General features: G+C 41.0%; 1 protein-coding gene across 4 annotated transcripts in view; it reads left to right on the forward strand.

The window, feature by feature from the left end:
• ACSL6 (acyl-CoA synthetase long chain family member 6) overlaps window positions 1–21150 on the forward strand; it is a 274382-nt gene that overhangs the window by 113136 nt on the left and 140096 nt on the right. The window contains exon 2 of one of the 4 annotated variants that reach the window (XM_073651215.1): window positions 20788–21026. The exons of the other annotated variants lie outside the window; for them this stretch is intronic. The gene's annotated coding sequence lies outside the window, so the exon portion shown is untranslated. The remainder of the gene's footprint in view (window positions 1–20787; window positions 21027–21150) is intronic. 4 annotated transcript variants of the gene reach the window in all.

Here is a 21150-nt window from a genome sequence, read left to right on the forward strand (position 1 = left end):
ACTCACATACTGTCAGTTACAACTCTCCAAGAACTTACTCTAGCGACATCTGCCTCTGACGCCCAGGAGTAACCATGTTTCTCTTACGGGGTACACTGGTGATAGAGGAGACATTATGGCCAATATCACTGGGTGGTAAAGGTTCAATCCAGCCAATCAGGCAGAATATGTGTGTATGTTGTCCTCCAGCACTGTAGGTGTAATCAACTCCCTGCTGTGGCCAATGTGGCAGTACCACACCCTATTTTAACTCTCATCATACTTCTGAGAGTTGCCCATTAATGTTATTTTTTACATCTCTGGTGCTATTTGTTGGATTTTCTTCTGCTGCTTACCCGTCTTGTTCCTGACCTCGTATTCTCTGTAATCCCTCCTTACTTTGATCATAGCTTGTCTGATTCTACTATCTACTTTCAGTGGGAAAAAAAAGTATTTAGTCAGCCACCAATTGTGCAAGTTCCCCCAGTTAAGAAGATGAGGTCGGCCTGTAATTGACATCATAGGTAGACCTCAACTATGAGAGACAAAATGAGAAAACAAATCCTGAAAATCACATTGTCTGATTTGCAAATAAATTTTTTTCAAATTTTGGTGGAAAATAAGTATTTGGTCAATTACAAACAAGCAAGATTTCTGGCTCTCACAGAACTGTTACTTCTTCTTTAAGAGGCTCCTCTGTCCGCCACTCATTACCTGTAGTACTGGCACCTGTTTGAACTTGTTATCAGTATAAAAGACACCTGTTCGCAACTTCAAACAGTCACACTCCAAACTCCACTATGGTGAAGACCAAAAAGCTGTCGAAGGACACCAGAAACAAAATTGTAGCCCTGCACCAGGCTAGGAAGACTGAATCTGCAATAGGCAAGCAGATTGGTGTGAATAAATCAACTGTGGGAGCAATAATTAGAAAATGGAAGACATACAAGACCACTGATAATCTCCCTCAATCTGGGGCTCCACACAAGATCTCCCCCGTGGGGTCAAAATGATCTCAAGAACGGTGAGCAAAAATCCCAGAACCACACGGGGGGAACTAGTGAATGATCTGCAGAGACCTGGGACCAATGTTACACGGGCTACCATCAGTAACACACTACGCCGCCAGGGATTCAGATCCTGCAGTGCCAGACATGTCCCCCTGCTTAAGCCATTACATGTCCAGGCCCATCTGAAGTTTGCTAGAGAGCATTTGGATGATCCAGAAGAGTATTTGGAGAATGTCATATGGTCAGATGAAACCAAAGTAGAACTGTTTGGTAGAAACACAACTCGTCGTGTTTGGAGGAGAAAGAATGCTGAGTTGCATCCAAAGAACACCATACCTACTGTGAAGCATGGGGGTGGCAACATCATGCTTTGGGGCTGTTTCTCTGTCAAGGGACCAGGACGACTGATCCATGTACATGAAAGAATGAATGGGGCCATCTATCGTGAGATTTTGAGTGCAAACCTCCTTCCATTAGCAAGGGCATTGAAGATGAAACATGGCTGGGTCTTTCAGCATGACAATGATCCCAAGCACACCGCCAGGGCAACGAAGGAGTGGCTTCGTAAGAAGCATTTCAAGGTCCTGGAGTGGCCTAGCCAGTTTCCAGATCTAAACCCTATAGAAAACCTTTGGAGGGAGTTGAAAGTCCGTGTTGCCTAGCAACAGCCCCAAAACATGACTGCTCTAGAAGAGATCTGCATGGAGGAATGGGCCAACATACCAGCAACTGTGTGTGCCAACCTTGTGAAGAATTATAGAAAACGTCTGACCTCTGTCATTGCCAACAAAGGATATATAACAAAGTATTGAGATGAACTTTTGTAGGTGACCAAATACTTATTTTCCACCAAAATTTGAAAAAAAATTCCTTCAAATCAGAAAATGTGATTTTCAGGATTTGTTTTCTCATTTTGTCTCTCATAGTTGAGGTCTACCTATGATGTCAATTACCGGCCTCTCTCATCTTTTTAAGTGGGAGAACTTGCACAGTTGATGGCTGACTAAATACTTTTTTCCCCACTGTATCTAATGCCATTTGACTCCGACTTTTTTAGACTTTTACACCTTTATGGAGAGCTGTTGCTTATACTTCAGACTTCACCCACATTCGTCTGAATCTGAGAGCTAGCATTGGTCTCACTATCTCCCTGCTCCTGGTTGACCCTCAGGCTTGGGCTTTCTCTCTAGCCCCTGATGCTTTAGAAGTCTCCATAGTGGACTCCTGCCATTAGGACCTTTGGCTCCTATATGACAGCCCTGAATGGTTTACAGAAAGTAAATTAGTTAGCAGTTAGTTTAGAGCATTGGGCTATTGACTCTCAATTAAGTGACCTGGCTCTTTGACATCATTTACCTACTAGACTTTCTAATCAAATCAGTTTCATTCAGTACAATTTCCACCTCCAGTAAGCTTCGTTTTTAACTATACATCTAGTTAAGTGGCTGAGAGAACACAGAGATGAATGCACAATTGTACATGCATTTTCACCTAAGACTTTTGTTCCCACTATTAAAGAACCTTTGAAGATTGGGGTGACTCAGTACCATCAATAGTAAAGCGTCAAACAATAACAGTTGGGCCTTTATTTCTACTTAGGAGACATTGTTACATCATATATGTGCCTCCCACATCCCAGGAAAACTCCAGCGCTTAGGTGGGTTTTGAAATGCCCTCCTAGGCAAACTGGTATTTTCCTATGGTTTTACAAAATTATTGATTTGTTTGCTTATCTTAACTTGAAAAATTGGTGTGGCTTAAGGCCTTTATTGAATGTTGCTCTGCTGTAAATTTTTTTGATTCCAAAGTGGCAAAAGATCTTGGATTACCTTTGTTAAAATTGTCTTTCCCTATGAGAGTTACTGATAGCTATAATACACTTCTCATCCAAGGAGTGGTGAAGTATATCGCAGTGCACCGACTGGCCGGTGACTCTCCAGACCCGAGTGTGACAGCTGCATAGAAATACATGCTCTCACGCTCGGGTCAGTCCGAGCATTGCGATGCGATTCTCATCTGTGTTATACAGTCATCTGACTGCGCCTTAACAAGGTGTCTCCACTAGTCAGTACTTTAGACTTTGAGTCTATTTCATTTTTTGTTGTTGAAAATCTGTCTGCCATGGTAGTCTTGGGCATGCCCTTGTTACCTAAACATTACCCAGATGTTGACTGGCACCAAGGGGATATTCTACGCTGGAACCCTGAGTCTCAGGACAGTTATAAGCCTTTAATTGTGGTTTGCCTGAAAGATTTGAAAATTTTGCTGATTTTTTTTATGTGACTGAATGAAAAAAACATTTTCCTATTACTCAGTTACACAGATTCTCTTTGGCCACTTCACTCCAGGCCAATACTTCCGCCATGACTAGGCCTCTAACGTCACTGTGCGCCCTGCTAGCACTTGGGTGATGCACATTGTAATGGTGGCTTCATGATGTGTACCGTGACGGCATGGCGTGCAGACACGTTACAGGCCTTGTCACAAACTGACCAGCACTTCTGTCTATAAAATGTCTGCTGGTGGAGGAGCATGTGACCAGACCTGTCCGTCAGCCGCCTCCAATTGTAAAACATATCACATGGGAAAGCTGCTTTTCTATGGGAGGAGGCTGAATGACTGGTCTGGTCACAGGGAAACCTACCAGCAGACATTTTATGGGCCACAGTTTGTGGAGAAATCTGCACTAACAAGAGACTAACCCCTTTCACTGAGAATCCATTAATGACCTCGTTCTGAAAATTTAACAGGAAAATTCATTTCAGTTTGAAACACATCCAGAATCCTTTTTTTTGCTGGATATCCTCTTCAAAGAATGAATCCTTTGTCTGGACATTGCAGGCTGTTGACATCCTGTGACTTCAGTTTGGGATGAGTCATTTATGAGCCTCTTTCTTTGGGCTCGCTCAGAAGAGCATATAACATGGCTGAGGGATGTTTGATCGCATAGCACTCGGACCAGTGTTATTCTATGGGGCTGCTCATATCTGCCATTTTTTTCTCATGCCAATTCGGCATAAGAAAACAATTACAGCATGCTGCATGTAGCTGCGAGACTCGGCTCATACACACCCATACAAATTTATGGATGCGCGTGAAACATCGGACTGCACTCTGATGTCATACGAATGGAGAAGATGGAGAAATTAAGTTCTCCATGTCTTCCTTACCTGTGCTGCGATTCTCTCATGTAAAAGAATCGCAGCACAGTGTACTGACAATCGGATCAAACTCTGACCGAGTTTGATACGAGAGTATTTGCATAATTGGCCCCGATTCTCTCGCATGAGAGAATCGACAGTTGTGTGACCCCAGCCTTTCTCTGCCTATTGGCTCAATTAGTATTTATTTTACTTGTATATGGTGAAGCAGAAACCTTGTCTCACCTTATCGCTAAAGATGCAGTTTCCTGTCCTCGATTTTTATCTCTTCAGATGTCTTTTATAAATAAGGTTCCTTTGCACAATCTAACATTTTATGTAATCCTTTCAACTACAGATTTAATCCAGTGTAATACCCTCTAAGGCCACGGCCCCACTATCAGTATTTGGTCAGTATTCAGTCAGTATTTTTTCTCAGAAGTGGGAGCCAAAATACTAACCAAATACAAATAGTGGGGCCGTGGCCTAATAGTGACAATTACATATTTTCTGTGCAGAAATCCAAATACCTATGTACAGTGGGTGAAATAAGTATTGAACACGTCACCAATTTTCTAAGTAATTATCTTTCTAAAGGTGCTATTGACATGAAATTCTCACCAGATGTCAGTAACAACCCATCCAATCTACTCAGGCAAAGAAATCAAACCATAGATGTCCATAAATTAAGAAATATATAATAATGAGAAATTATACAAGGAAAAAGTTTTGAACACATGAAGAAATAGAGGTGCAAAAAGCCATGGAAAGTACTGCCACCAGCTGAAATCTATCAGTAATTAGAAAGCAGTCCTGCCACTTAGTGAAAAATAATATCAGCTGGTTCAACTGATGGCCTATAAAAAGGGGTCTCATTACCAAGGTACTCCACAAGAAACATATTGTGATGGATAAAACCAGTGAACTGTCTCAATATCTTCACAACCTTATTGTTGCAAAACATACAGATGGCATTGGTTACAGAAGAATTTCTAAACTACTGAAGGTTCCAGTGAGCACTGTTAGGGCCATAATCCAGAATTGGAAAGAACATCATTTTTATATAAACCGGTCATGACAAGGTGCTCCCCCAAGATTTCAGACCGAGGAGTGAAAATAATTATCAGCAGAGTTGTCCAAGAGCCATAGACCACCTGTGGAGAGCTACAGAAAGACCTGAGATCAGTAGTACAATTATTTTTAAAGAAAACTATATGTAATGCACTCAACCTCCATGGCCTGTATGCCTGCTCACCATGCAAGACTCCATTGCTGAGCAAAAAGCATGTTCAAGAGCGTTAAAAGTTTGCTCAATAACATTTTAACAAGAATGTGAAAGACTGGGAAAATATAGTCTGGTCAGATGTGACCAAAATTGAACTCTTTGGATGCAGTAATACACACCATCAGTGGCGGACATATCATAGAATCATAGAATGGTAGAGTTGGAAGGGACCTCCTGGGTCATCTGGTCCAACCCCCTGCTCAAAGCAGGATTCACTAGATCATCTCAGACAGATGTCTGTCCAGCCTCTTTTTGAAGACGTCCATTGAAGGGGAACTCACCACCTCTCGTGGCAGCCTGTTCCACTCATTAATCACCCTAACTGTCAAAAAGTTTTTTCTAATATCTCCTCCCATTTAGTTTCATCCCATTGCTTCTAGTCTTTCCTTGTGCAAATGAGAATAAAGATGATCCTTCTACAATGTGACAGCCCTTGACATATTTGTAGACAGCTATTAAGTCTCCTCTCAGTCTTCTTTTTTGCAAGCTAAACATTCCCAAATCCTGCAACCGTTCCTCATAGGACATGGTTTGCAGACCAGTCACCATTCTGGTCGCTCTTCTCTGAACTTGCTCCAGTTTGTCTATGTCTTTTTTAAAATGTGGTGCCCAAAACTGTACACAGTATTCCAGATGAGGTCTGACCAAAGAGGAGTAAAGACCGATAATGACTTCACGTGATCTAGACTGTATGCTTCTGTTAATACATCCCAGAATTGTATTTGCCTTTTTTGCTGCTGCATCACACTGTTGACTCATGTTCAGTCTATGATCTATTAGTATACCTAAGTCTTTTTCACAAGTACTGTTGCTTAGCTCTATTCCTCCCATTCTGTATATGCTTTTTTCATTTTTATTGCCCAGATGTAGTACTTTGCATTTTTCCCTGTTAAAAAACATTCTGTTGGTTGCTGTCCACTGCTCCAGTTTATTTAGGTCTTTTTGAATCCTCTCTCTCTCTTCTCTAGTATTAGCTATCCCTCCTAGCTTTGTGTCATCAGCAAATTTAATCAGTTTACCCTCAATTCCTTCATCTAAATCATTGATAAAGATGTTGAACAATACAGGTCCCAGGACGGAGCCCTGTGGTACCCCACTTGAGACATTCATCCAGCTGGATGTGAAGCCATTTACAACCACCCTTTGAGTCCGATCACTAAGCCAGTTATGAATCCACCTAACAGTTGCCTGGTCCATTGCATACTTGGTCATTTTTTCAATAAGGATGGTGTGAGATACTTTGTCAAATGCTTTGCTGAAGTCAAGATATACTATATCTACAGCATTTCCCTGATCCACCCAGTCAGTGATTCTGTCATAGAAGGAAATTAAGTTAGTCTGACATGACTTGTTAGTTACAAACCCATGCTGACTCTGGTTAATCACTTCATTCTTATCCATGTACTTACATACATGTTGTTTAATAATTTGTTCAAAGATCTTTCCTGGTATAGAAGTCAGACTCACTGGCCTATAGTTCCCTGGGTCCACCTTCTTCCCCTTTTTGAAGATAGGAACAACATTTGCTCTTCTCCAGTCTTCTGGGACTTCTCCTGTTCTCCAAGAATTTTCAAAGATTATGGAGAGTGGTTCTAAAATTTCTTCTACGATCTCCTTCAGTACTCTGGGGTGTAATTCATCTGGACCTGGAGACTTGAACTCATTTATGTTAGCTAAATATTCCCTCACAATCTTTCTGTTTTTAGATAACTTGGATTCCTCTATTCCTTTAAAAGGACAGTGAAGATCAGTTGATGTTACATTTTCTTTCTGAGAGAAAACAGATGCAAAATAGGAATTAAAAAGTTCGGCCTTCTCAACATCCTCTCTTACCATTTCTCCATTTTCATCCTGTAAAAATCCTATAGCATCTTTGACTTTTCTTTTACTTTTGACATACCCCCAAAATCCTTTTTTATTGCTTTTGACATCTCTTGCAAGCCTTAATTCATTGTCAGCTTTAGCTAACCTGATACGTGCCCTGCAGGATCTGCAGACTGCATTATAATCTTCTTTAGATATGCCTCCCTCTTTCCATTTAATAAACATTTCTTTCTTTCTTTTTAGCATGTGTTTAAGTTCTGTGTTCATCCATCCTGGTTTCCTTAAATGCTTCCCATTCTTCCTACTTTTCAGGATTGTTAACGATTGTGCTTTGAGAATCTCATTTTTAAAAATTTCCCATCCTTCCTGGACATTTTTGTCCTTAAGGACATCCAGCCATTGGATCCCTCCTATTCTCTTTCTGAGTCTCTTAAAATCTGCCTTTCTAAAATCTAACCTTGAAGTTTGAGTCTTCACATGTCTTCCTCCTCTAGTTATCCAAAATTCTATAATAGCATGATCGCTGCCTCCTAGGGTCCCAGCCACCTTTACCTCCTCAACCATTTCCTCCCTGTTTATAAGGATTAGATCCAAAGTAGCAGATCCCCTTGTTTTCTCCCCTACCTTTTGGAAGATAAAGTTGTCAGCAAGAGAGGATAAGAATTTGCTTGACCTGTTAGTTTTACTTGAGAGAGATTCCCAACAAATGTCTGGATAGTTGAAATCTCCCATGACCACTACGTCATATTTTTTGGAGAACTTGGTCATTTGATACATAAAGAGTTCATCCATATCTTCAGCTTGCCCAGGTGGCCTGTAGTAAATGCCTACAATGGTGTCCTTTCCGTTGTTCTCTCCTTGTATTCTTACCCAAACAGTTTCCACAGAACTCCCAGTCTCTGAAGCTTCAATCTCTGTGCAGATATACGCTTTTCTAACATACAATGCAACACCTCCTCCTCGTTTAACAAGTCTGTTTCTTGCAAATAAGTTGTATCCTTTTAGCCTTTTATTCCAATCATGTGTATCGTCCCACCAAGTTTCAGTGATTCCAATGACATCATATTCCTTTTCCTGCATTAGTAGTTCCAATTCTCCTTGTTTGTTGCCCATGCTTTGTGCATTTGTATAAAAACATTTTAGTTTGTGATTGGTTTCTCTTCCTCCCATATTTTTATTATTTAAATTGTTTTGTCTTTGTTCTTCCTTTCCACTTCCAGTAGCAGAGATCTCAATAGTATTTGTCAGCTGTATGGCTTTTTCTGGCCTTTTGATTCCCTTCCCACATTGTTCTGGTTTAAAGCTCTTCTGATGAGTGTAGCAAGGCGACTTCCAAATACATGTTTTCCAGTCTTCATAAGGTGCACCCCATCTCTAGCAAGTAGTCCATCGTATAGGTAATTCATTCCGTGATCCAGAAATCCAAATCCTTGTTGACGGCACCATCGACGTAGCCAGTTGTTCACCTGTAGAATCTTATTCCACCTCATTGTTCCATGGCCATCCACTGGGAGGATGGATGAGAAGACCACCTGCGCTCCCAATTCTTTCACTTTCTTGCCTAAGTCTTCAAAGTCACTGGTCAAATATCATTGGTGCAACATGTGCAGCTGCACAGGGGACCAGGTGGTAAAGGGGCCCTCTACCACCCCCAAATGTAAAAGTAAATGTGCATTATAATGAGTTATTAAACTGCAAATGGCCCATATATTGTTCTTGCACAGGGGCCCTGTTCTTCTTCTGTGCCCACCATGTTTGGAGGCCAAAAGACACAGCATATCACCCCAAAAACACCATACCAACAGTGAAGCTTGGAGGTGGAAACATCATGGTGTGGGGCTGTTTTTCAGCATACAGCACTAGCAAATTTAATCCAATTGAAAGCAAGGATGATTGAACAAATGTACCAAGACATTTTTGATAAAAATCTGCTGCCATCTACCAGGGTGATGAAGATGAAATGAGGGTGGAGATTTCAGCAAGACAGTGATCCCAAACACATGTCCAAGAAAACTCTGAATTGGTTTCAGAGAAAGAAAATAAAGCTGATAGGATGTCCTGGCCAATCATCTGACCTGAATCCAATAGAAAATGTATGGAAGGAACTAAAGCTCAGAGTTCATAGAAGGAGTCCACGGAACCTTCAGGATTTGAACAGAGTTTGTATGAAAGTATGGTCTAAATCACATCTGAGCAATGCATGCGACTAGTTTCTCCATATGGGAGGCGTCTTGAAGCTGTCATCACCAAGAAAGGCTTTTGTAGGAAATATGAATTAAATTTCAGTAAGCGTGTTCAATACTTTTTCCCTGTGTCATTTCTCATTATTACACATAATTTATGGACATCTAGGGTTTCATTTCTTTGCCTGTGTGTAGTGAATCCGTTGTTATCAACATCTGGTGAGAACTTCTTGTCAATAGCACCTTAAAGCTATGTGCCCACGATGCAGAAATGCTCCGGATTTTTCTGCAATGATAATCCGCAGCGGAAGTTTCTGCAGCATGTGCACAGCACATACGGGTTATCATTGGGAAACATGGCAGACCTTCTACCATGCGTTTTTAAGCATTTCTGCGGCGGAATTGACGCTGCGGAAACGCTTAAAAAACGCATAGTGGGCACACAGCCTTAGAAATATTTTTACTTAGAAAATTGGTGAAGTGTTCAATACTTATTTCACCTGCTGTAAATATATTGATACAGACTTGCTGTATAGGTATCATTTTTTGCCTAGGGTTGACCTGTTCCTATACTTGATGTATTTTAATGTGAACACCTACAGATATTATTTACATTGTACATGTCTGCAAAAGCAAAAAGAACTGTGTTACCTTACAATTCAAGAGAAAAAAGAGCAGTGGTTTCTGAATATCAAATAAACGCTCCCAGCGCCCTTAGCTCTGACTTTTAGAGTTCCCCTGTCCAGATGTGTGTCTTTACCCAGAAATGATCATATAGAGCAGAGATAGCAGCTGCGTCACTGTGGATGACACAGATCAAATCTGCTGCGTTCTTCTGACTCATCCAATTTGCTCACGTTAGTATCAGGCAGTTCTCTGCTATGCGGGAAGGTACTAGTGACACTTCTCACACCTATCATTTAAGTCTATGGAACAGATTTCACTCCTATTACACATTGCTCTCTTCTTTTTATGAGTTTAGCTGAGGGTTTTAGGGTGTGTGCACACGGTCAGGAGCCACCTGCAGCCCCGACGCTGTGGAATAGCCGCGCGGCTTCTGCCCTCATTGTGCAAATGAGTGGCACCATTCACATGCGGACTTTCCTCATAGAGGTTAGTCTATGGGGAAAGTCCACTAGCGGACCTGCAAAAGAAATTGACATGCTGCGGGTCTGAAAGACGCACCGTATGTCAGTTTCCGCTGGTGAGCCACAGGTGCACAGAGACGCATAGTGGATATGGGATTTCTAGAAATCCCATCCACTATGATGTAACATCTGGACACTGCGGATTTTACGCATACACACGCAGCGTCAAACCTGCAGCAGCTCCTGATCGTGTGCACATACCCTGATAGGGGTGCAAATACGACATCTGCACCTTGTTCAGCTGCACAGGTACTCATTGGAGAAGGGGCCCAGTTGCATTGCATGTTTCTCAGTTACGAAGCTGCTCTTCCTCTTATGCAGAATGTTGGCATAGGAGCCCTTGGCATTTATTTGTGCTCAATAGATGCCTGTAGTTAATTAATTACTTGGTACAAACTGTAGCATGGAAAACTAAAATCTACAGGCTACACTACTAAGTATAGGAGAATTTTATGTGCCTTTTAATATCTAAATTGTAGTCTTCTTCTTTACAGGTATATTGTACTGGTAGTAATATATCTCTATATACCAGTAGATCTCTAGATACCTACAGGGATAAAAAAAGCAAGATTTTTTTTTCTCAATAAAATTACTAAAAAAAATAATGAAAAACAATTACAATAATCGTATTGTTTAATAACTTTAAAAAAAAAATAAATGTAAAAAACTAGTTAATAACATGAACATATTTGTTATCTCTGTAATCATAACAACTCTTAGGGTATGTGCACATGGTCCGGATTTGCTTCGGTTTTGGAGCTGCAGAATTTCTGCACCATTTCCACACCTAATATACAAATTAGGGTACTTGCGGTTTTTACATGCGGTTTTGCCGCATGCATTTTTTTATGTGTTTTTTTATGCATGCGTTTTTTATATCTTCATGTTGAAATTTGTAGAGTTTCAGAGAATATTTTTTTTTAACAAACTTTATTGATCATCATGTAGCGTTAAAAAAGGTAATCAAATGTATCATTTAAAATGTGTTTGTCAAAATGACACTTAAAAAACTAGTTTTTCACTCAAAAACAAATCGTCATATTGTGAATCTTATGTAAATATAAAAAAGTTATGACAGTTAAAAGAATTAATGAACAGAAAAAAAATGTCTGAAAAAGTCAGAAAGATTTAATTGTGTAGATTATTTTATTTATTTATTATGCTTACTTGCCTAGTGCCAACCTGTTCTGCAGCGTTTTGCAGACATTAGCCCCAGTGTATAAATTGCGTGCTTTTCTTTTTTGTCTTGTGATTGTTGTTGCCATTTTTTGCATTAAATTCTTCAAATAAGTGCACAAGCTTCATGAACTTTGCACAAATTTTTTGACATTTTACTAGCTGCAAGTTTTGCAAAGTCACTCAAAAATTGTGACAAAATATCTAGTGTACATAAAATCATTCCAGTGAGGACTGGAGAACATTTGCTCCAAATTTTGCTAAATAAACATAATAGATAAATTGAAAAAAGATGCAAATCATTTGATGAATTTGTTTCAAATCAAAAAGTCACTGCAAATAACCTGCAAAAAATGCAATGATGACTCGGGCACATTGTTTAGACACTCGGCTCAATTCATCATTGCATTTTTTGGCATGAATACCTCTCAATTACTGACTTTTTCATTTGCAACAAATTTATACAATTATGTTGGCACAATTGTGCCATTTTGCAAAATCTCTTTCTTTGTGTGCTAAAAAATTGAAAAACGAGTTAAAGACAAAAAAGAGAGCATTTTTATTTTGCATAAGGTTCATGAAACTCATGTGCTATTTTGAAGAATTTGGCACAAAAAATGTCTATGAAAACCACTACACAAAAAAAAGTGATTTAAAAAAAAAGCAAATGATGAATCGGCCACTGTCCCCATTGGGGCTCACAACCTAAATTCCCTATCTATGGAGTATAGATGGAAATCCATACAAACACAGGGAGAATATACAAACTCCTTACAGATGTGGTCCTTGGTGGGATTCGAACCCTGCGCCCCATCGCTGTAAAACATCATTGATAACCACATGCATAATTTGTGTGTGTTTGTAGAATTTATATGTCTGTGTGCATATTTGTAATGTGTAAATGTGCATGTAATGCATTAGCATATATATAATTTATATACAGTATGTGTGCCTAATGTGATTATGCATGTAGATGTGAGTATATATGACGCGCCCCCAGGGCCGTGGGGTACTCGGCAGCTGGGCCTCTGGTTGCCGGGAGTTATCACGGTGGCTGGCCAGGTCCGTGGCCCAGGGCGGTCACTCAAAAGGGGAATATTAGGTATAGGGGATTTAAGTGTTCGTGACGCCACCTGTGGTGCCTGGTGAAGATCACCAGCGCTGCAACAGTCCTCTGAGGCAGATGTTAGGGCAGCTTGTGATGGGACGACTCCCCACAGGTGGAGCAGGCCTCAGGGCAGTGAAGTGAGAGAGCGTGGGTTGCGCTGGGCGTTGTAGTGCAGGGGGAACAGTGGCGCCGATGAAATAATTGGACAGAGGCGGTGCAGTGCAGTCATCCGTGTCTTTACTCACAGTTCTTTAGTTCCACAGGTGCAATGTACAGGTGAAGGCCTCCCGCGTTGCGCTGCGTTCACCGGGCAGGGGTTCAATCCTTCCTCAGGCAGCTTGGGAATACCTGGCAGAGCTCCACTTTCTCGTGTTCCTATTTTGACCATCTTTCTCCCTCCTGCTCTGTGCTGCCCACTCTCAGTCCTGTTTGGGTACTCTGAAGTCCCTCCTGTCCGTCGGAGTTACACAGACTTGCTTGACCCTCAGAGGACTAGAATGCGGGTACGATCCCTCTGTCTTCTGACAGATGCGGGGCGTACGGGTGCCGTCCTGCACGCGCCGTACCCCCTGGGATCCTTTCCTAGAACGGAGACTACTCCCTGCTCCCCTCCTGGGCCTCCAGACCTGGCCCTACTTGTGGAGCAGAGCTCCTACTGAGACTATGCTCCCGGACTGTTCTTCTGAACTGTCCCGAGCTGTTCTTCTGAACTGCTCTCCTCTGACTAGTCTGCCACCCTAAGATGGCTTCCCTATTTTATACTCCTACCAAACTGCTCCCTCTAACTACTTCCTCCACCCACACCCAGTACTGGTTCCCCCTACCTTTGGGTTCCCCCCACTCCAGCCAGGGTCAGGGCTCAGCAGCTGCGCTCTGCATGTTGCCCCTCCAGCTGGCCTGGAGCAGTGTAGTATTGGATGCAGGTGTTTGGGGTTCCGTGCAGCACTCCCTCCTTACCTGAGAGAAGAGAGACACCACACCGCTGGGTGAGGTGCAGTACCTCTGTGGCGACTGAACCCTCAGGGGCACCACATATACAGGTGGGATCTAGCAGAGAGGGGGCGTGACGGGGGTCTAGACCAAAGATATGCACAGTGGCAGTTCCTGCTGGAGATCATAGGTGCACAACCTTTTTTTAGTCTAAGGGCCCCATTGCTACATTGTACCTCTCCATGTGCCCCATTTATAACCTATTCTGATCTGACAATATACAGTTATATGAAAAAGTTTGGGCACCCCTATTAATCTTAAGCTTAATGTTTTATAAAAATTGGTGTTTTTGCAACAGCTATTTCAGTTTGATATATGTAATAACTGTTGGACACAGTAATGTTTCTGCCTTGAAATGAGGTTTATTGTACTAACAGAAAATGTGCAATCTGCATTCAAACAAAATTTGACAGGTACATAAGTATGGGCACCCTTATCATTTTCTTGTTTTAAATACTCCTACCTACTTTTTACTGACTTACTAAAGCACTTTTTTTGGTTTTGTAACCTCATTGAGCTTTGAACTTCATAGCCAGGTGTATGCAATCATGAGAAAAGCTACTTAAAGTGGCCACTTGCAAGTTGTTCTCCTGTTTGAATCTCCTCTGAAGAGTGGCATCATGGGCTCCTCAAAACAACTGTCAAATGATCTGAAAACAAAGATTATTCAACATAGTTGTTCAGGGGAAGGATACAAAAAACTGTCTCAGAGATTTAACCTGTCAGTTTCCACTGTGAGGAACATAGTAAGGAAATGGAAGAACACAGGGACAGTTCTTGTTAAGGCCAGAAGTGGCAGGCCAAGAAAAACATCAGAAAGGCAGAGAAGAAGAATGGTGAGATCAGACAAGGACAATCCTCAGACCACCTCCAGAGAGCTGCAGCATCAACTTGCTGCAGATGGTGTCACTGTGCATCGGTCAACTATACAACGCACTTTGCACAAGGAGAAGCTGTATGGGAGAGTGATGCGAAAGAAGCCGTTTCTGCAAGCACGCCACAAACAGAGTCGGCTGAAGTATGCAAAAGCACATTTGGAGAAGTCAATTTCTTTTTGGAAGAAGGTCCTGTGGACTGATGAAACCAAGATTGAGTTGTTTGGTCATACAAAAAGACATTATGCATGGCGGCAAAAACACTTGCTACCCACAGTAAAATTTGGTGGAGGTTCCATCATGCTTTGGGGCTGTGTGGCCAATGCCGGCACCGGGAATCTTGTTAAAGTGGAGGGACGCATGGATTCCACTCAGTATCAGCAGATTCTTGACAATAATGTTCAAGAATCAGTGACGAAGTTGAAGTTACGCAGGGGATGGATCTTTCAGCAAGACAATGATCCAAAACACCGCTCCAAATCTACTCAGGCATTCATGCAGAGGAACAATTACAATGTTCTGGAATGGCCATCCCAGTCCCCAGACCTGAATATCATTGAACATCTGTGGGATCATTTGAAGAGGGCTGTCCATGCTCGGCGACCATCAAACTTAACTGAACTGGAATTGTTTTGTAAAGAGGAATGGTCAAAAATACCTTCATCCAGGACCCAGGAAATCATTAAAAGCTACAGGAAGCGACTAGAGGCTGTTATTTTTGCAAAAGGAGGATCTACTAAATATTAATGTCACTTTTCTGGTGAGGTGCCCATACTTATGCACCTGTCAAATTTTGTTTGAATGCAGATTGCACATTTTCTGTTAGTACAGTAAACCTCATTTCAAGGCAGAAACATTACTGTGTCCAACAGTTATTGCATATATCAAACTGAAATAGCTGTTGCAAAAACACCAATTTTTATAAAACATTAAGCTTAAGATTAATAGGGGTGCCCAAACTTTTTCATATAAATGTATGCCATAAATATCTGATAAATAGGGGCTTACTTTTTCTGGAACTTTTACTTATCGATTGAATGAGAGTCATCTACTCTTTTGACAGCCTAAGAAAAAAGAATGAAGATGGACACACAAGCAGGGCAATCTTCTTTGTAATATATTTAGTTTTACAATCAGCCAAGCATTTCACATCCCTCATAAACTAGGGTGGATTGAGACACAATTATTTACAAACATCCCAGCACCAATGCTGTATGGAGCTGCTGGGCCTGCTGCATATAGTGAGTGCACACTTCCATTGTACATGAATGACATGCATCGCCAAAGAGTTATTGGGGTGGATTAACATATTGCATCCATTGTGCATTCATTTATGCTATTTTCCAAAATCGATGCATTTGAACATTTTCAAATCTCAACCACACGCTGCAGAAAAAAATCTGCAGCATAAATTAATCAACACTATGAACATACAGGGCCTTGAAAAAGTGTTCATACCTTGTGAACTTTTCCATATTTTTTCACGTTATACCCACAACCGTAAATGTACTTTATTGGGATTTTCTGTGATATACCAACACAAAGTAGCTAGTATATGTAAAGTGTAAAGGAAATTATACATGTTTTTAAAATATTTTTAAAAATATAAATCTGAAAATTGTGACGTGCATTTCTATTCAGACTCCCGTAGTCTGAGATCCCTAAACAAAATTCAGAGTGACCTATTGCCTCCAGAAGTCATATAATTAGTAAACTGAATTTGCAGTATAACTACAGGTGCTCTGTGAAAGCCTCAGAGGTTTGTTTGAGAACATTTTGGATCAAACAGCATCATGAGAACCAAGGAACACACCAGACAGGTCAGGGATAAAGTTGTGGAGAAGAGAAAAGCAGGGTTAGGTTATAAAAAATAGCCCAAACTCTGAACATCTCTTGGAAAACTTTTCAATCCATCATCTAAAAATGGAAGGGATATGGCACAACTGCAAACCTACCAAGAAGTGACATCCCAACAAGGAGAGCACTAATTATAGAAGCAGCCAAGAGGCCTATGGTCACTCTGGAGGAGCTGCAGAGATCCACAGCTCAGGTGGGTGAATGTGTCAACAGGACAACAATTAGTCGTATGTTCCACAAATCTGCTCTTTATGATAGAATGGCAAGAAGAAATCCATTTTTCAAAGCAAGCCAAAAGAAGTCCCATCTTCAGTTTACAAAAAGCCATGTAGGGGACACAGCTAGCATGTGGAAAAAGGTTCTCTGGACAGATAAGATCAAAGTAGAACTTTTTGGGCTAAATGCAAAACACTATATGTGGTGGAAAACTAACACTGCACATTACCCTGAAAACACCATCCCCACTGTCAAAAATAGTGGTGGCAGCATCATGCTGTGGGGATGCTTTTCTTCAGCAGGGATAGAGAAGTTGGTCAGAGATGATGGGAAGATGGATGGTGCTAAATGCAGGGCATTCCTTGAGAACAGTCTGTTAGAGGCTGAAAAAGACTATTTAGAAAAATATGTATCATTTCCTTTATGCTTCACAAATGCTTGCTTGTTTGTGTTGGTGTATCACATAAAATCCCAATAAAATGCAGTTAGGTTTGTGGGTGTAACATGAAAAAATATAGAAAAGTTCAAAGAGTAATAAATAATTTTTTAAGGCACTGTAAAATATACAGCATGTTAATATATGCTGTAAAGGTTGATTATGTGCGGCAAATCTGCAACATTTCCAAGTGGATAAGAAAAGGTGAACAATTTAGGGAGGTCAATTGTAAACGCAAACAAAGGAAAATATCAACTCAAGAAAAAAAATCTATTTTTATATGCAGAATAGCTGTATTTTTCTTCAGATATTCAGCATGTATATAATCTAGTAGCACAGCAGTATCTTGTCCATTTGCAGTTTTTTTGTTTAGCATGCCAGCATTTTTTGTCTGTATGTACCAACCAGTTCCCAATGGCATACTTTCAAGACATCCCATCCAACGTTTGAAACAAAGAAGGAATAACTGACAGGCCACTGTGCAGGGCCTGCCTCACCACCCGGTGCACCAGGGCAATTTCCGGGGCCTTGAGCAAGCGTGGGACCCACTCACTGTTGGGGACACCGGCACGCTATGGGGCCCATGAGTTGGGGGGCACTATGCTTTAAACTGTTCGCAATACTTACCTGTTCCTCCGCAGCTCCGGTGTATTCCGTGTCTTCTGATTCTGTGACGTTGTCTCAGGGCAGAGGGCGCAATGATGTCACTACAGCGCGCCCTTACTCTGAGCAGTGCAGAGAGCCAGAAGACGCTGAGGAGATAGGAGCTTCTGCCAGTGAGTAGAGGTATTTAATTATTTTTTTTTATGTATGGAGCATTATTTGGGCCCATTATGTATGGTGCAATGTATGGAGCCAATTCTGTATGGAGCACTTCCTGTATGGAGCATTATATGGGGCCTATACTGTATGGAGCAATATATTAGAGCCCATACTGTATGGAGCAATATATGGGGACTATAGTGCTTGGGCTGAAAGCTGTATTTTGATGGCTGCCAGCCCATTAATTTCTTCTTGCTTTGTGAGCACACTCTACTGATCCCTGGGAAACATTCAATGAAAGATTACGTGTTGACACCAGTGCCAGCGTCAGGACATACTTTGTGGACGTAGTTAGTGCGTGATTTGCACGGCCCCCAAGAATGGTATAAATATCCAAATGCTCTTGGCAGAATAAAGGTTCCTCACCCCTGCTTAATGGCATAAAGACAAAAACTGCCCACATCAGTGATCTAGTAACTTCTGTAAGGTAACATTCACATCTTCAGAGAGACGGAACCTCCATAGCAAATAGCAATCACAATTGATGATGTGGGTTGTTCTAATGTTCTGTCTTCAGGAGGGCATAACTTCTCGACTTCCTTCTGTGCCAGGGGCTGTGTGCTCCTGAAGATTGACCATTTGGACCAACAGCATTGTCGTGTCAAATGTCTGAACTGAGTGCATGGGAGAAGCAATGAGGTTGTTTGGGTCCAGTGATTTGGACAGCTTCTGAGTGGCGCATGTAGGTTCTAAATTAAACAGCCTTATAGCGTTGTACGCTCCTTAAATAGGTAACTGATTACTCTAAAGAGTGCAGGGTGGTCAGTAACTTCGGCAACCAGTTGTAGACTATAAAATAAGAAAAAAACCTCTGTTTTCGAGAACGGAGCTGAATTTTAATAGGAGGTAAGTTGCAAAGTTGCCTGTTTTTACAAGCTATTTTAACTATTAAAGAACTTGAGACAACCCCTTTTACTGAATCTGATAGACAATATAATAAGTCATTTGAGTGTATTTGGCTCCTTTGGAATCTATCAGATGACTCGTCCGGTATTTTGACTGGGTTTCATATATAAATAAAAATTACGCTGCTGATGTGAACAGGGCTTTACTAGTGCCTCTATAATACAAGATTGCTCTGACTTATCATAAAGGAAAACTTGCTTTTTGAGATTATGTACAGGATCTTCTATATCATCTCTATAGGTGACTTTTCTTCTATGCTAGATTGACTGTCATCTACCCTAATGCTTGAATATATCTAAAGCAATAAGCACAAATGGCACCTACCCTATGTGTCAAGCACCTGCATCACAAACTGCAACTTTTCCAAAAATCTCTTGTGTATGAATTTGTGCTAAAGCTCCAGTGAGGGAACAATCCATGTTCTCTGCTCTCTGTCTCCCAGGAAAGTGTTGCAAGCTGGAAGCTTCAGCAAACTCCTACTAATAATAATTGGATGTGGACGGCTTAATATGCATTCAAGGGAGCCAGAGCACTTAAGAGTTGCGAACTGCACAGCATGGAAGCTCATTCTGCGGAAACACAGTACATGAGTAATTTACTAACACATCTATTGGCTGAACATTACACTGAAGGCAGCAGCATATATTTATAGTTATAGGTGGAGGTACACTTTGAATAATGGTCATCATTCATAAAATACTCATCAAGGATCTAGCAAATGTAAGTTAGTCCTATGGTAATGCATTGACTATGTAAAGAACATTGATATCGTCATTACTGAAATGCATTAACGCTCATTGCTGCTCCTTCAATAACTACAATCTAATACAGATACAAAAACATCCTCCAGAGGAGTCACTGGAAATGACTTTTCCTTTTACTACGACCATTTAAACACTTCCGTATGTAACTATGTTAAATGACTGAGATGTGCTTAGCCTGGTACACAACTTGGCATGGGAGAATATGGCAATATGATGCCTTCCATCATTGTTTTTGGAGCTGTAAATTTGTGATCCTGTGCATTTACCTCAAGGGCTTATTTGAGGTAAATATACAGAATAAAATATAAAAAATCTGTCTTAGGCCTCCTTCACACATCAGTATAAAACACGTTCGCATAAGGCCACGTTCAGTATTTGGTCAGTATTTGTAAGCCAAAACCAGGAGTGGGTGATAATACAGACATGGTGACGTGTTTCTATTATACTTTTCCTCTGATTGTTCCTCTCCTGATGGCTTACACATACTGAGGTAAAATACTGACCGAATACTGAACGCGTGAACATGGCCTAAAACCAATACCGGTGTCATCAGTGTGTCATCAATGTGCCATCAGTGTGTCTGTTTTACCATCAGTGTTTTTCCAGTATGGATAAAGAAAGCAATAAATTTCTAAGCTTCTCCTATAATTCGCAATATTAAACATGGACAGCACACGGATGGCACACGGATGATATCTGTGTGCTGTACGTGTTTTTCATGGACCCATAGTCTTGTATTGGCCCTTGTCATTCGTGCTGCCTGAAAAAAACGGACATGTGCAGCACCATAGATTATAATGGGTACATGTGGTATCCGTGATAAAAATGGATGCCACAAGTCCTGGAAACACACATACATATGAAGGAGACGTACAGTAGATGTAACTTGGTTTTTTTTCAGTGGAATTTTTGAAAAATACAAATCATGAAATTCAAAGGGAAATATAATAATGTTAAAAAGCAACTAAAAAATGCACTTACTAAAATATATTAAGTAAAAAAAAAGTGGCAAATTCCCCCTAAAAAGAATGTAAAGACTTTTGCATTTTTAAATGCCTGTCTTTCCAGAAAAAAAGCCAAACAAGAAGTCTGTGTGGTGGCCTATTAGCTGTCTTCGTGCTGTGCTTTTCAGTGGCTGTGATTCATTCTTCTGTGAGCAGCAGATTTCCCAGAGCAGCCTCATCTCTGCAGTAACTAGTCCTCTGGGCCGGCCTACAGCTTCTGCATCTTCAATGCCGTAAGAAAGTAACATCAGAAAAAACATGCTAAATTCAATGTGAGCTCTAATGAGACATGTTTCTCACGCGGTAAGTCATTTTATCTAATCTGATTTGGCGGGGACATGTCTGTGAACATAGCTGAGCTCAGTCTGTCATTTGGCACAATGCTATTCTGTAGTAGTGGGAAAAATGGCCAGTCACCTGAAATAAT

Source organism: Phyllobates terribilis, unplaced genomic scaffold (genome assembly GCF_046119375.1).
Source record: "Phyllobates terribilis strain yellow unplaced genomic scaffold, ASM4611937v1 Scaffold_11__3_contigs__length_659146591, whole genome shotgun sequence".
NCBI classification, from domain to species: domain Eukaryota; kingdom Metazoa; phylum Chordata; class Amphibia; order Anura; family Dendrobatidae; genus Phyllobates; species Phyllobates terribilis.